General features: G+C 51.4%; 1 protein-coding gene and 1 long non-coding RNA gene across 4 annotated transcripts in view; both read right to left on the reverse strand.

Annotated features, from left to right (window-relative positions):
* ZNF710 (zinc finger protein 710) overlaps positions 1-14,185 on the reverse strand; it is a 62,147-nt gene that overhangs the window by 25,584 nt on the left and 22,378 nt on the right. Inside the window, exon 1 of one of the 3 annotated variants that reach the window (XM_032469033.1) lies at positions 7,160-7,345. The exons of the other annotated variants lie outside the window; for them this stretch is intronic. The gene's annotated coding sequence lies outside the window, so the exon portion shown is untranslated. Of the gene's footprint in view, positions 1-7,159; positions 7,346-14,185 lie in introns of those variants that run through there. 3 annotated transcript variants of the gene reach the window in all.
* LOC116660232 lies at positions 1,045-12,893 on the reverse strand. The gene is made up of 3 exons (XR_004315643.1): positions 12,882-12,893; positions 11,544-11,550; positions 1,045-3,407 (listed from the first exon to the last, which is right to left on the reverse strand). It is a non-coding gene; the product is annotated as an uncharacterized LOC116660232 (long non-coding RNA).

The following is a 14,185-nucleotide window of genomic DNA, read 5'->3' on the forward strand; positions in this document are numbered from 1 at the left end:
TGGCCAAGATAAAGTAAGTGACAGCACCTGGCACAGGGGCTGGCATTTGATAAATGGTTTTTTTTTGCCTTTACCATTGCAATATATGTAAACACACAATGTGAATCACCTAGGGCTCGGAAATATTTGCTATTTTCTTATTAACTCTAAAAATATCTGTAGTAAATCCAACATAGGAGTGGTAAGAGCATGAACATTTGGAAAAAGCAGCTGCTATTTGGAGGGAGAGAAACAGGTGCAAGGGAAGAGATGCTGGAATTGAACCTGGTCTCGAAGGAAGGTTTGAGTGCCAGTGTTTGGCCCACACAAGAACTCCTGGGTTGCCTGAGGGGCCGAGAGGGTCCCTTGGGCCCTAGGACCCAGAGGGGAGCCCTGGAGCGGTAGGGACACCTTTTCTACAGATGCATCTGCAGAAGCCATCATCACAGATGCCAGATGGTTTCTCTTTTCTGAAATTTCACAACTTATCAGGGTAGCTCAAAAAACTAAATTTCTAAAAGAATTACAAAACCCAACTCCCCTCACCACAGTGTAGAGTCTCTTTCTGGGATCATCGGGCACCTTCTCAGCCTGGCCCCTAACAGCTGGGATGCCCTACCCTCAGCAAACACAGCGCCGATGGATCACAGGGTAAAGGGGTGATTCTGAGAATAAGACCCCTCGTGCTCGCCTCCATTCCTTGAACCTAAAATGCCCAGGAAGCTTCTTGTGTGACGACCATGTAACTCACATGTGCTCAGGGCAGGAGGCAAGGGTCCTCCTCTTCCCTGTGCTATGGCAATGACTGGCCAGCGTCCTGGGCCGCCTCTGGGGGGCTCAGTGGATTCCCTCCTCTGAATACTCCCAGACCTGTGCCCAAGTGCCCGGTGAATCAAGTTCTGCAGGGACTCAGAGACACAGGCCAGGGCAGGGGGACGAGCACACCTGGTCGCACGGGCAGGGCCCTCCATGGTCTACAAAAGCCCTTTTCCAGGCACTGTGCCATTGGGTACTCCCTGCCCGCTCTGAGCGGGCGCCTCTCTGGGCAGCACCTGTGTTGGCAGTGCTCTTATTCCCACCCGACAGGTGGCAAAATCCTGATGTCAGTGGCCTGGCTGCCCATCCTGAGAGCTACGGCGCCAGCCTGTGCCAACTGTGAGTGCATTATCTAATTTAATACTGACCGTAGTCTGTGTGGTTGACTAGTAACACCCTTCCCCCACCATGCAACAAATAAGGAAACTGAGGCACGGAAAGGTTAACTCCTTTAGGGCAGTGCTCCTTGTGACTGCTTCCACAGAGATGAGGGCAGCATTTAGAAAACTTTACAGCAACTTCACATTGCTATGATATCCAGGCAGGGCTGATAGGTTATCAGCCTGTAAGGATTAGAAATAATAATTTTAAAAAATGATAATTTAAAAACAAGTTGAGAAGTACTGGTTTAGAGCTCAGACTCTGGAATCTGCAGGCCTGAGTTTGAATCCCACCTCTGCTTCTTCTCAGCGTTGAGACTGTTTCTCCCAACTAAGGTGGGGGCAGTGCTGACAGCACCTGCTTCAAGAGTGAAAATATGCAAAGTGCTTACAGCAGAAGCTGGCAGCCTGTTTGCTACTATTATTAGCATCCGGTAACTTGCCTGGGGCCACAAAGCGACTTACTAGAAGAGCCAGCCCCTAGATGCCAGGTCTTGAAGGGAGGATTGACTACCAGGTCCTCTGCCTGGGGGGCAGAAATGAGGGGCCTAGGAAGCATGTCTGTCTCTGAAGTCTGTTCACAAACGCAGACCCCCTTCCTCCTGCCAGGAGCGAGCTGCCTTCATAAATCAGGCTCCCCTTTCATCTCCAGGTCTGTGGGTGCCTTAATGGGGTGTAAGGAGATGTTCTTGCCCAAACCAGAAAAACCTGATGGGCAGCGCAGCCTGCCCTGGCAGGCTTGACTTTGGCAGCAGGTGTCTTAAGAGGCTGACAGGGCCAGGAGGGCAGTGGGTGGTCTTCCCAGCCTGGCACCAGGACCTCTGCTCAGGGAGACTCTGCAAGGAATGGTGTCTGCTCACCAGCTATCTCCATCCCTTCCCTGGAGTACAAATTGCTACTGACCCCAGAGGCAGGATTTGCTTCCCCCACCCACAGCTCACCTGTCTCAGCCACCCAGACTCAGAGGGAGGACACAGCCTTCTTCTCAGTCCTTTGGAGCCCCAGGCTGTCCTCCTCTGAAGTGTATGTCATTTACTGAACTTACACACAAGTGTTCGACACGTGTCTCCTGAATGAACCATCCTTCAGGGGGGTTCAGATCCACCTCCCTGATGATCTTCCTCCACCTGGGCCCAGTCACCGCCACCAGCCTGCTCACTGTCCCCACCTGTCCTGCTGGCTCTCTGCTCATACCACCCTCTATGCCTGGTCCTGACTTGTCCTTCCACTTTCCTCTGTGGATGTGGCTGGGACTCTGCCCCAGTTTTGCTTGGGGGGATCCTGTGCCCTGTGCCCTCCTTTGTATGGGGCTCTCCAATTTACACAGCCCTTGGCTGTACGCTGTGTTGTATCCATTCCCCATCCGCTAATGAGAATCCAATTCACACTTCAAATGTTTATGAAGCACCACTTTGGATCAGGAGAAACTGGGCTTCCCCTTGGGAGGCTCCCGCCAGCACAGACCTCCAGGCCTGGCAGCTTGTGCCAGCACACTCAGGCTTGGAGCCCAAGCTCCACGTCACCCAGGCCACACACCCCAGGGCTCCTTCCCAGAGATCCCTGTGTCTCCCCAGGTGCCCTGGCCCCTCCCGGGGCCCCTGGGCAATTCTGAGCTTGTCTGAGGACGCTATGGCAGGAACCACAGCTGCAGACTTGGCCCTTTGTCCTGTACTCTGAGGAGGGGCAAAGGGACTTCCAGACCTGCAACCTGAGTCCCTCCCTCTGCAGGGAAATAATGGGCCCCCAGACCCGGCCCCTCTCTCCTCTAGGCCTGCCTTCTCCACCCAGGTGCAGCCCCTGGCAGTCCCAATGTCTTGCCTTATTTCCACCCCCTGAACAGGGATCAGGTCCCACATCCTCCTTCCCCTCCTCAGCCCCTGTCCTCCATCTCCTCCTATGAAGCTAAACTGTCCTCTTGAAGGTCACAGGTGAGCCCTTCCAAGCAGAGGTTCTACCTGACCAGGCCACAGCGCCACCCTCTCTTGGCTCCAGCCACTTGCCCTGCCCTCCAGCTCTGCCTCTCCTTTGCCTCCTTCATCCCAGTAGTGCCGGGCTCAGGCCTCTGCCTCTGCTTTCTTGTCCTACAGGGGCTGCTTCGGAGAAACCCTCTTCCTGTCTTCAACTCTCACCTCCATGCTGATGTCACCATGTGCACGCCCCTACCCATCCTGCAATGTTCCCTAGGAGTCAGACCTTCAGTCAGCACCTGTCTAAACTCCAAGGATTACTCGGCTCCTTAGAGCCATCTATCATGCCAGCTTCCTCCTTTCTGCTGTTTCAGTTTTCCAGCCTCCTTTCCAGGCCTCCAGGGCTAGCCGACACAGGCCTACTGCCCCCACAGCCAGGGCCACGCCTGACAACTGTGGTGCTGCATGTGAACCAGCCTTCCTCCTTGCGCTCAGCCCTACACTAGGTTCCCATGGCCTCTCTGAGCCCTCCCTTGGCCAGGAAGGCCAGGCTCCCACAGAGGAGGGAGGTCTGGGGACTCCGCATCCACCTCTGATACTCATCCTCGCATCAAGGCCGGCCCTGCAGCCAGACAGAAAGGAAGACTGTCCCCAGGGCCGTGTCTGCATCCTGCAGGCTGTGGCACCAGGCTGGTAGCCAACTGTCCTGGTGACGGATTCAGGATTTCTCAGCGAGAAGCGCCTGACCTGTGATGAACAGCTCCTGCTTGTCTGATGGAGACCCTTTCCAAACACCTTTCCCTCTCAAAGTGGGAGCCCAGAGGAAGCCGGTGTCCTGTGTGGTGATTCTTTTTTATTCATTTAGAGCTTTGGGGAAAAGGAAAACATCCACATTCTGCCTTCCTCAAATAAACCAACTTCTCTACTCATCCCATCCCTTGAAAACAGAAGCACTATTGAAAAAGGAAAAGAAAAAAAGAAATGTGAAAAAAAAGGGGGCATAAAGAAAAAAAAAAAGGAACTGAATAGAAGAAGAAAAAAAGGGCGAGAAAAGAGAACTAGAAGAGAGCGGTCCCCGAGGGAGCTGGTGAGTGCTGAGAATGAAAGGCAAAAAAGGGAAGGGAAGGAAAGCAGAGATACAAAGGGGGAGAGAAAGACAGAAGCTTTGAAAGAAAGAATGTTTCAGCGTGAATACAGCGGGCAGGGGAGAAGGGAGTTCTTGAAAAGGAGCAGCCCGATGCAGTGACCCCTCATTCACAGAAGGTGCCAATCACTGGGACAATGCAGACCCTTTCTTCTTTTCTCCTTCTCTCCTTTCTGGGGAGAGAGGGAGGGAGGGAGAGGCTGGGAACTGCAAGTTAATTCCTAAAAGTACAAAAAATAAATGCACTTCCCCTGGAGAAGCATCAAAGGGCTGCTTTAAAGGCTTCCCCCGAAACTCACTACACCCTCAAGAGAAGTGCTGGCTCTCAGGGAGTGGGGGGCACAGGCCAACGGCCATCAGCTTTATTTCAGGGTCGGCCGCCCCTGCCCTGGCCCGGCCACCAGGCTGTGGCTCCTCCCATTTGGTCCCGGGTGAGCCAAGGCCGGGAGAGTCCCAGGCCACAACGCTGCGGGTGAGGCCCGGCCTCCGCAGGCAGCTTGGCCCTTCTTGGTTCTCCTGCTTCTGGTCTGAGAGCGGAGAGCCCAGGTAGGAGGGCAAAGGAGGAGGGTCAGAGTGAGGCAGCTGGTCGGGCTGGAGGCCAACCTGGGCTGTGTCCGCTCAGCGGGACAATTCCAGGAGGCACTGGGTATGTGGAAAGTGAATGATAATTTGAATCGGCCCTGGGATCAGGTGTCTTCTCCCTGGACTGCTTCAAGGAAACCTGCTTGCTGCCTATTCAGGCCAGGCCCTTGTCCAGGAGGGTGAGAGGGTGGACCCGTCCTTTTCACTGGCTGCCAACTGTCAGATCAGTGTCCTAAAAGGGAGGGGGCTCTGAGGGATCTGTGGTCACATCAGATCAGCACTTTCCTGAGTTGGCCAAGACCCAAAGACTAAAAGACATGGAGGTGCCCCAAACAATCCCAAATCCCTCTTTTGAAACAGGCCTGGATTTGGATTCTGTCCTTTCCTCCTTCCCTCAAGCAGACATCAATTATGGTGGGGTACCTGCCAGGCGCAGGGGCTGTACCGGCACAAGACACAATCTCTGGGGTAAACTGCACAGGATGGCCCCTGCCTGCACATGGCCCTTAGTCTAGTGACCAAATGTCCTCTGAGATCGCAGGTGAGCATCCCTGGCCCCCTCTTTGTCTTTCCTTCTCTCGCTCTTCTTGTCTCTCAATATTCAGTGAGTCATGATGAAACCTGAAATGGGGTCACCTTTATGCAGAGGTTTCTTTTTCCTTCTGATCATCCAAACTGCTGGATAATGAGAAACGCCTGGGAGCAGAGAGGCTGAGTGGAGGAAGACTGATTGGTTTATTGACTGATTGAGCGAGCCTCAACCTCACTCATCTATTGAGCAATCAGTCTGCACGGAGCTCGGTGGCGTGGGCTCAGATTATAAAGTGACGAGGACCAATCCCAGGCCCTGAGATGCTTGAGGCCAATCTAGTGGGGGTGGGGGTGGACATGCAGCACAAATCTGGGAATTAAAACCCTGCTTTTGCTAGGTTCATCTGGGAAAGGCTGTTGCTAAGTCAGAACAGGCCCAGAAGGGCCTCCAAAGCTAAGGAAGGAAGCCGAGAGAAGGGGCTCATGGAAAATGCAAGAGAGCACACACAGGGCCAGAAAAGTCACTGAACTACCAGGAGCATATAATCACTCTTGCATTTCGCCCCAACAAATGCAAATGCAAACGCAAAACATATTTATTGAGCACCTGCTAGGTGCCCACCAGCCCGGAAGCAGCCCAGCCCTGCCCTCAAGAACTCCTGGTGTGCAGAGTGACAGGCAAGAAAACAAATGGTTGCATCTAGTGTGCCAAGGGCTGTGTGAGGGTGAGGACGGGGGCAGTGGGGAGGTGGGCAGCTCAGAGGAGGTGGCATGGAATCATTTTAATATAGTAAAATGAACTAAATTTTCATTTGTTCTGAAAAAGCTTTAAAGAATTTCACTGGTGAGATATCTCAGTGTCTAGGGGAAAAAAAGGAATAGATCAATAAACTAACAGATTAAACATCTGATGGATGTTTCTTGATCTTTTGGTGTACTAGGAAGAATCAGCGACAGAGAAAACCAAGCCAGTGAGAACAATAAAAGAAGTGATAGCTCAGTGCTAGGCTCACAGTGAACAGTATTTATATTGTAAATTTAACCCTAAATGGTGGCAGAACAATATTAGTAGGAAAGGCAACAATACGGAGGTAATACATAACGTTCAAAACTGGTAAACTGACAAGCAGTAGTATAAACATTTTTTTTTAGAGTATGAAGGTGAATAAGAGAAAGGAGAAACTAAAGAACTGAAAGCAGCGAACCAGTCTGGAGGGCTGGAGTGGGGGAAGTGAGGTGGGTAGGGGCCTTCTGCTTTATTCTTATAAGCCCATCAGTATTGCTGGACATACACAAAAAGATACATATGGATTATTTTGATAAAAAACAAAATTAAAAGCAAGCAAACAAGCAAAAAAGGCTTGGCAAAGGAATCACTGTTAAGTCAAATTGGGATCACTCTGAACTCCTTGGAGCCCTCAGCCAAGAAACAAAGGGTACCATGCTTATATGTTTATAAGAATAGAAATTTCTTTGAGGAAGGACAGAATTCAGTGGGCTCCTGCCCAAGATAACACAATTAGGGAGAACAGAATGGAGGGAAAAACTTTCAGGAAAGAACTGCAGAATATTGGCACGTGGCTTTAATCATAAGATCAGAAGTACCAGGGACCCTTCCCAAGGAGACCAGGAGATCCAGAGACCAGGGTGCTGCAGCTCGCCTGCAGGGGCCCAGAGCCTCAGGAATATGGCAGGTATATTAATACAGCCGACCTGTGTGAAGGTAGCATGTTACATACAGGGAGGGTGATGGTTGGAGCACACTGGCCTGAGCCAGGGACCTCTCACCTCGCCCCGGCCGGAGCCACCTCAGCACCATGGCGGCCGCGGCCCCTGGCGCTCTGGCACTCACGCACACACATGCTCACTGTTCTCACCAGCCACTCCTGCTGCATGTTACGCTCTTTTCTAGGTCTTTTAAACTTGAAACATGTAACAGCAACACCCCACTTGTCCAGAAGTCTCTTCTCTGGCAACCTAAACTCCCCCAAGAATAGAGAATGTGGGGTACCATCCTCCAAAACACAGAAAGCCTACAAGTAAATTAGAAGCAGGTGCCTCCAAGAAGGGCCTTTGGTGTCATGGTCACTCTTTGTTCCATGGGCCGGAGCCCCTCACTCACAGCCTTTGGACTCAGTTCTAAGAAGCTTGTTTATCTGGCTTCCCAGACTGCAGGAGATGCAAGGTGCAAACTAGGAGGAGGAGCAGGGCAGCGGAAGGAGTGCTGCTGGCGGGGACTATGATAGCTGACAGCAAGGGCGCAGCCTGGGGCCATTCAGGGTGGGGCAAGCAATTCCAACACCTCAGAACACAGCTAACTAGACTCATCACCATGACCCAGAATCATCAAGACAAGTGAGATCATATTCAAGCATATTCAATAGTCTCAGTCTAGCACTCAGGGATGTGTATGTTGGGCCCAGGGCTGAGGTTCGGTGACACCAACTTATAACCTACCCAGTCCTGGGGCAAACACAGCAAAGTCATGAAGTCTGCCCAGTCTCCCAGCTGCCACTGCAGTGATGGGTCAGAAGGGCTGAGCTCTGGTCCAGTTCTGCCTAATGCCGTGCACCTGGGCACAAAGTCAACCTCTCAGAATCCCATCCACTAAATGAAGAGAACGCCTTGCCCAGGCTAGGCTTGTGGCACCCCTTCCACTGCCCTGCTCCTCCTCCTAGTTTGCACCTTGTGTCTCCTGTGGTCTGGGAAGCCAGATAAACAAGCTTGTTAGAACTGAGTCTAAAGGCTGTGAGTGAGGGGCTCTGGCCTACGGAACAGAGTGACCATGACATCAAGTGAAATGACCTTTAGGGTCAGCTGAAACATTTTATAAATAAAATGTAATGTTACAAAAGCCACCTCTTTTTTTAGGTGGCTGGATAGGACATCCCACAACTCACACAGGGGTAGGGGACAAAGGAATCATCCTCCACTGTACTTTCTGCCTTAGGATGCTTTTAGACCCAATGAAGCGATTATCAGGTGAGTTTCAAAACTATGCAAAGTTATACGTGAACATAGTCAATCAGACAAAGTCAGAATCCATCCTACCCAACAGCTGGCTTGCCTGGACTCTTCAAAGCCAGTGTCTCACACACACACACACACACACACACACACACATACAAAAAGCAGGGGGACTAGTCTAGATTAAAAAAAAGCTAAGGAAATATAACAACCAAATGCAACACATGAGCCTTTTTGGATAAGGAAAGGAACCTAAACAAACATTTTTAGAGGACAACTGGGAAAATGTGAGTAGGACTGTATTTATTAGATGATATTACTGAATAATGGTAATTTTTTAGATATGATGATGGTATTGTAGTTACATAGGGGAAAGTCATTGCTCCTAAAAGATACCTGCTGAAGTATTTAGGGGTGAACCATCATGCTGCCTGTAACTCACTTTCAAATGATTCAGCAAAACCATTTAAAAGAGAGCAAGATAAAACAAACGTGGCAAAAATGGTTAACAGCTGTGACTCTAGACGAAGGTTCTTAGCTCTTCTGTTAGGCTTGACATTTTCAAAGTAAAAAGTGACGAGGAAAGAGACCACGCAGGCAACTTGTGCTTTGCTCTTCGCATTTGCTGAGCTGATACCGGTTTGTTTACCCAACCTGCCCAATGCCCAAAGTGGTGTGCTTGTGAGGAAGAGCTGGGGCCACTGCAGTGCTTCCCAACCTGCACAGTTCACGCAGGAAATACACTGGGACCATACACTGGGGTATACGGCCTGGCCCAGCCCAGCTGCCTGTGGGCCAAGGGGAAATCGGTACACAAATGGACACAGCGTAGTGGCTCCAGCACTTAGCATGTCAGCAGGCAAGCCAGGCCTGTGGGTTAAGGGGGCAGACACCCTCAGACCCTCACTTCTCTGTTTCCTCATCAAGTCTCCCCTAGAACTCCTCCCTTCTCCCTCAAGCCTGTCTCCTTACAGGCCTGGAATCACAGCATCCAGATTTTAATACTTTATGCCTGGGCCCGTCACCCCCCAGATATCGAGTTCTTTGAGGGCAGAATCCCTGCCTCTCTCCTCTTCAAGCACAGATCCTTCATCTGAAGGTCAGAGAAAAGGATGCAGATTGTGGGGATTACGAGCGCAAGGATGCTCTATCAGTCAGAACCACAATGCACCTGTTGGAGATCATTCCAACTGTCACATTCTATCTAGTTAGCCCTTATCTAGCCAGGCGGTGAAGGCCTAAACCCCCAGGCTCTGCTACCCAGTGGTGGTACTCACTGGTGATCAGGCCTCAGTTTCCCCTTCTGAACAAAATCCCTTCCAGCTGACTCTCCAGGGGCCCCATGTCTACACAGTGCTCCCTTAGTTCATCTTGGCTGGGGGCTCAGGGCTGAGTGAGCAAGGCAGTCTCCCATCAACAGAGAAAAGCAGAAGGGATTCTCAGGGGAAGCAAACGCAAACACCCGGGATGGGCCCACCCCCAGAGACCGGTCTTTTGTAAAAGCCCCTCAGGTGACCCAAAAGTGACCAGGGTTGGGTCCATCTCCCAGGAGACCAGGTCCTCAGAGCTGAGATAGACTTTAAGTTTAGTCCCACTGCCCCTCCTCCCCAGACGTTCCCTTGATGCCCACATTAGGAAGCGTGCCTCTGAACCATCCCTCTCCATCTCCCCAACTTCCCAAACCTCCTGTATTCTTCAAGACACTTACTTGTGGCTCAAGTGTCTCTTCAGAACCCAGGGCTGCCTGCCTCTCAAAAAGGTAAGGCCTTGAAGGCCACGCAGAGGGTCTGCTGCATTCTCAGGCCGGGGGAACCAGGGGAGGCTTTTAGGAGAGGATGTATCATGAGCCAATTGCTGTCCTGAAAACCCTTCTGGTTACTGTGTGGAGAGGGTGAGGAGAGGCCAGGACATTGTCTCATGGGCTGATCTATTTCATCCCTTCCAGCACCCTGCCCTCCAGCTCCAGACCTGCGTGGAAGCTGCTGCCTTGGGAGCCCTAGCCAGGCCTGTCCCCAGGGCTTATGGGTGTCACCAGGAAGAATGGAGCAGGCTTTCTTTCCACTGTGGCCAGTGGGGCTGACAGCTGAATGTGGGGTGGAGGCGGTGAGTGACGAAAGCTAACAATGAGAATTCATTCCAGGCTCCTGGTGGGCAGAGACCATCTGGATGGAGCCAGAGGCCACTGAAGGGATGTCCCTCGTCCTTCGGTGGGGGAAGGTGCTCACTTGGGCCACTCCAGAGAGAAAGGCTCCGGAAATCCAAGGAGCACACTCCCCTGTGCCCTTCAAAAATACGTTAAAATCAAACGGCATCAAGTGAATGAGTGGGAAATGTTACACAGCAAACATGGGAAGGGTTTTCCCCTGGATGAAAGCAATGGAAAGAGGAAGAGAGAAATAGAGGCGGAGGGGAAGAAAGAAAGAAGGAGGAGGGATGGGAAGGAAAGAGGGCCTCAGAGCTTTCTGAGGTTACAAAGAAAGGGGGAAACAGGGTAGGGAGGAACAAAAAGGAGACGAGACGTGAGGGTGGGAATCACTCCCACCCTTGAGAAAAGCTGCCCACGGGACAGAGTGGGGCCAGCATGTCTCAGAACTCCAGGCTGGTTTGGATGTAAAGTCCCTCCTCTACCAAAGGGATGCCCAATTCTGCCACCCTCGAAGCCTCACCCCGAAGTCCACAAGGCTGGGCAGTGCTGCCCTTGGGGTGCCGTCCCGCAGGGCCCCCACCCCGGGCACCATGCTCTGCTGTGCCCGTCTAGAAATTTGTACTGATTTTCAAACGAGGGGCCCTCATTTCCATTTTGCACCAGGCCCCACAAATCTCATAGGCAGTCCCAGATGACCTTTCCAGAGGACGTTTTGCTAGAAAGACAGGAGCAGGAAGGCAGGGGGCCGGCTCCAACTGCTGCTCCCTGTTTGCTAACCAAATACGCACGCCAGTGCTGTTGACTCAGCCACCAGGTAGTAGTTAAGTACGGGGCTTCCCACCCCAACTGAAGAGCCGGGCCTGACTCAGACGAAACGTGTGAGGAGCAGGGCAGGTGCAGGTGCCCAAGTGTAAGTGTTCAAGAAGCCATGAGGGTCTGCCATGTGCACCAGGTACAACATGGTCCCGGCTGCATCCCTGTGTGCAGAAAGCATCGTCCTGCTGAGGCCTGAAAGCCTGTCGGACAAAACCCATCCAGTCTTGGGAGACCTGCCTTCCACCCTTGGCTGGTGGCTGAGGAGACACTAAGACCTACATCCTGGAGGACCCGGATCCTCCACTGTGCAGACTGGAGACACCACCTGGAATGTCTGGGACCCAGACTATCCCTTGTGTTGTGGCTCCCGCATTGTTCACAAGACCATCGTGTGCTTATCAAGTCTCCAAGTGAAGTGCTGAGGCAGATTCAGCCCAACACTACGGCCAGCGGACCGTGCCAAGCCCAGGCCCCTCCCCTTGCAGTGCTCCCCTTCTCTGCTGGCCCTTTGCTCAAGGGCCAAGGTACAGGCAAGGGACTCTCAAATCCCAACACTCCATTGGTCTCTCCCCCAGCCGGTACCTCCCTTCTGAAGACCAAAGGCAGACTCCCTGCAGACTCCCTTCCCACCATCAGGGAAATCTTGGGACTTTACATCCAAACCTTCCTGAGGCCCCAGCCATCAGGCCTCCTTCTCTAAAGGGACTGAGGACCCTAACAGCATCATTTTCAAGGGCTTGCAGTTCAGATCATCAAAACCTCCTAGGCCCAACCTAGGGGGTGACTTGGAAGAGGCCCAAGTCCCCAAAGGTGCCAGGTGCGCAAAGGAAACACATGTGCAGGCAAAACCAGAGGCGGCTGGGCCCCAGCACCCTGCTCATGGCCAGGACAAAGCCAGGTTCAGCAGGCCTGCAGGGTGTCTGGGCCCAGGGCAGCAGGAGGGCAGGCCGGCCTCTAAGAAGGGGCCAGGAGAGTAAGCCGAGGAGGCAGGAGGCCAGGCCTGTGAGGGAGGGCCCGCCAGGAACTGAATTAATCAGCAGGAAACTGATGGTTGTTTCCTGACAACTCCACCACCACCACCAAGAGCACAAAACACACACACACACACACACACACACACACACACACACACACACACACACACACACAGAGGAATTCGGAAACAGGGAGGGCAGCTGGCAACTTCCTGGAGACCCACAATGCAATCCATTTTTTCAAATAACGCAGATACAACAATACAAAGAAGCCTCCCTTTCCCAAGTGCGGACGGTGTGTGTTATCTCATTTCTATCTCACACGAAAAACTTTCCAGGAGGGACCAGTTACCCACCATTTTCTAAACTCTGAGGTGTGAAGCAGAGAGGACCAAGGTCACAACTGGTAGTGCCTGAGTTTCCAAAGCCAGGCCTGGCAGGAGTCTGAAGGCCATCTCTTAAAGCACCTGGCCCCACCCAGGACCAACAGATCTCTCCTGCAGGCTCCATGAGCAGGTTTTAAAGGAATCCAGTGGTGCGCCGTGGACCCCCTTCTGCATGAACTGGCCTGTTGGGATTTGGAGGACGGTGGTGAGAAGTCGTCCACCTCTCCCCCAACTCTTCTCCTACTTCTTAAACTGAAGAGCACACCTTTTAACATACCCAGTGTTTCTCATACTCTCTGCAGTGGAGGATCGGTTTTATTTGAATCCCTGGAAGAAGTAACACTAACAGGCAGCTCCTGGTCCCTTGACCTGCCACAGGAGCTCAGCGATGCCCACACAGGTCCACACTCTGTCCAAGATGCAGCTGCCAATGACCCACTTGGACATCGTCATGGCAATGTTAAAATATAAAAGTTTCTAAGCCTCATTCTCTATTTCTCTTGGCCGGGTAACACTGTGCTGAACAGCATCAGTCCATGGCTCACCCTTTTGCGTGACACTGACCAAGAATTTTAAGTGCAGATGTATATCTTTTCTCTTAGATGAAAGGTCTACTCATAAGTAAGAGACCTTCAAATCTGCCCTTTCTTAATATTTCAAACATGAGTTCTTAACTGCCACATTTTTGGGGGCGTTTGATTTCCCACAGTCATCTCACCTGCCTCTCCTCTTTCTTAAAAACAGAAAATAATACATTTAAGTTTCTTAAGTGTTCTTGGAATGTACAATCAACTACATGTGATCTGCTGAGTTCCATGGAGCTGAGGTGTGAAGAGAATGTTCTGTCAATGAGAAATTCACAAGTGCTCAGTAGAGGGTACAAAATTTGTAATCCTTAACCATGTAACTCCGCTGGGTTCCTCCAGATGAAAACGGGCTTTGGTTTATACCAGCCCAGGACTTTGCAGGTTTAATCTCAGAAGAAAAAGGCCAAATAACAGTTCATGGTTGGCCATGACAAGACTGGCAGCTAGGAACCACCTGAAGGTATTTTAAGATGCAGACTCTTGGGTCCTACCCAGATTCAGGGGATCTGGGGCTTGACACAGGCAACTGCGAATTAACAGGCTCCCCAGCAGGCAATAACAAACGGTGAGACCACTGAAGATGCCCTACTGCATAAGAACCAGGAATGATGAGGTGTAAGCAGTGAGTGGCTCTGAAGATTTGGTCTTAGGAAAATAAAACAAGCCCAAACAAAACAAATTCGTTTTTTGTTTTTTTTTTTTTTTTTTTTTTATTCCACTGGGCCAAGTGGTATAGAGAGACCCATGGAATAAATCCAGTTTGTTTGTTGAAGGTGGTCTCAGTCTCCACATAGCTGGGCCTGGCACACAGCACACACTCAACTAGGGTCCACTGTTGTTATTCACAGGCCAGGAAATTAAAGCCCAGAAAGCTTGAGATTTGCTGAAAGTCAAGTTCTTGGCAAAACTAAGACTTGCCCTGGAACTCATGCCTCTTTCCTCTGTGCCTCAGTTTCGTTATCTATAAAAT

This window comes from Camelus ferus, chromosome 27, assembly GCF_009834535.1.
Source record: "Camelus ferus isolate YT-003-E chromosome 27, BCGSAC_Cfer_1.0, whole genome shotgun sequence".
NCBI classification, from domain to species: Eukaryota; Metazoa; Chordata; class Mammalia; order Artiodactyla; family Camelidae; genus Camelus; species Camelus ferus.